The sequence below is a fragment of the Etheostoma spectabile genome, chromosome 19, assembly GCF_008692095.1.
Source record: "Etheostoma spectabile isolate EspeVRDwgs_2016 chromosome 19, UIUC_Espe_1.0, whole genome shotgun sequence".
NCBI lineage: Eukaryota > Metazoa > Chordata > Actinopteri > Perciformes > Percidae > Etheostoma > Etheostoma spectabile.
The window spans coordinates 17,122,674-17,125,162 of NC_045751.1; the positions used below are offsets into that span (position 1 = coordinate 17,122,674).

At 43.4% G+C, this 2,489-nt stretch overlaps 1 protein-coding gene across 2 annotated transcripts in view; it reads right to left on the bottom strand.

The window, feature by feature from the left end:
• The window catches only part of gal3st4 (galactose-3-O-sulfotransferase 4), a 33,758-nt gene that overhangs the window by 30,302 nt on the left and 967 nt on the right, over positions 1-2,489 (bottom strand). The gene's annotated exons all lie outside the window — the stretch shown is intronic.

Consider the following 2,489-nt stretch of genomic DNA (forward strand, 5'->3'; position numbering starts at 1 on the left):
CAAACTATTGTTTTGCAATGAACACGGTGTATTCGTGACATCTTGTAGAAGATGGTGATATTCTTAGCAAGAACCACCTTTTTAGAGACGGCTGACTAGTGAAACAAACATGTAAACAAACAACAACTAACAGTCTACCAAAGGTACCCTTGCTATTAACATAAGAAGCTAAGTACCAATCAAATTAATTGTGATATTGATAATTGTATTGATCTCAAAGTCAAATTTTATTCAATGTGTCCATCAAACATGTTAATTCCCCTTTAAAGACAATTATATGTGTCACTTTTATGTAACATTGGCTAGGCTTATGGTCAATTTAGCTTCAACAAAAAGTAAAACAAAGTTAAGTGACTGTCCTGACAGCAACTAAATTAAGCTAAGGTACATTTTTTATTTAAGTAATCAACGTTGATATTTCAGTAAGAAAATTATGGTAACAGGCTCATCGAGGTGTTTTGAAGGCTAACGTTAGCCAACGAAAATGGGCACCATTTGATTAGCCAGCCCGGTCAGCACTTAACACCGGTGCTAAGGACGCTAACGGCAGTTTACTGAACCATCGAAACAGAGCCAGGCCCCCGAGTCAGAACAGCGGCCATTTGTAACGTTACACCTCCGTTAGCATCATATGTGTCACTAATTGGGTTTTAGGCATAATGAGTTTGAGGTTTTGAGGACACGTGCTAGTGCTGCCATCTATGCACTGTGGAGGCATGCTGCCCCTCCCCCCCCACCTATTTCACTTTTAGCCGTCTTCAGAGTTAGCTAAATACCTGACAAAAGGGGATAAGGCACGAAAAAGACTACTAGTAATTTAAACATGTGGTAGCATTGGATCTGGATGGGAAGCATAAGTCTGGGAGTTGGAGGAGGTGTTCTCTTTTTTAATCTTCCCCTTAACAATAAAATGAAACGAGCCTACATGTCTGTGTGTGGGCTCAAATATGGCTTCTGGAAAGAAAATAATTGATAAAATATGAATCACTAAACAGACATTCATTAAGAAGTTCCCACCTGCACATTGGTCAGGAGTCATTCTTGATGCCTAGCCAACTATCTCAAACATCTCTCTCAGATAGAGGATGATTGGGAATGTCTGGCTGCTTGTCTGCCGAATTGAGTAGAATAGAATAGAATAGAATGCCTTTATTGTCATTATACACAAGTGCAGTACCTGAACAATGAGACTGAATCTCTGGGATATCCGTTTTCTCCATTTTTAATCATTTCGCCATCCATACTATGTGCTAACGTTAGCATCGTCAAGCCACAATGATTTGCCGCGAATGAACGCGGAATGCCACCGTGTCTGTCAAGTCGTTGGCCTATTATGGCGTTTTTCCACTGCTGGTAACGGCTCGCCTCGGCTTGGCTCGGCACGCCTCGGCTCGCCTCGGCCCATTCTAGTTCGTTTTCCATTGAGATTGGTAAAGCCTGAGCGTGGCTGGTCACTATAGCAACGCGTGATGACGTAATTTTCAGCGCGACTCACAACAGCACGTCGGCTACTCGCCACAGCCAGAAGAAATGTTTGTTTCAAAAGAAGCTGAAGGAAGCAACAAAAATCACGCTAAAAAAACGGGAGTTTTGGAATGGACGGAGTTCAGACGTCGACATGACGGTTGTTCGCCGACACAAACAGGTAAGTTAAGTTTCCTGGTAACGTTAGCTAACATTTGCATGTGTCAGCGTGCGCGTCAGTATTTACTATACGCTATAAAGTACATGAACAACCATGATAAACACCAACATACTGATGCGGACGTGTTTGTGTTTTAGAGCATTCACGCTTTGTAAAATCGCCGCCGCAGAACGTTGGTGGCGATGTCCGACCGGTGAAACCTCTGGTTCTGACTACTGGGCTTCGTATAATCTGTATGAGGTACGGACAGTTTATGACAACGACTGGGATGCATCTGGGACAGCAGAGCCAGGGGGGACACTGTCACGGGGTGCAGAGGAAGAAGCCGGATGATTTGGGAGGGTCTTGATGCGCTACTTTGAAAAGCTAAATAAAAACTTTTGTTATATACAGTATATAGTCTTGTTTTTTAAAGTAACAGTGTGCAATATTGGAAACGACATGAAGCCCCTCCCGAACAGTTGAAAAGTGAGAATAGTGCAGAGAGTGGATAATCTGTCGGTGTCGGGCTAGTTTTTTAAATGTCCCGTTTGTTCTGGACACACACTCCGACTCTTGTTTGCTAACAACACGCGGTCATAAGTGACGATTCTCCCGACCAACCAGCAGTCTGCAGGTAACCACGTCACCTTTTGGTATCGCCTCGGCTCGCTTGGAACCTCGACTGAGGTAGTACTAAAAAAGTACCTGGCAGCAGGTCCCAGGGACTTTTTTTTGTAATGGAAAACCAAAAAAAGCGAGTAGCCTAGAGCCGTGGCGAGTCGAGTAGATACCACGCAGTGGAAAACCGCCATTAGTGGTGCGTCAAGTGAAACGTATATTCCCATCCAATTAGATTGAATAT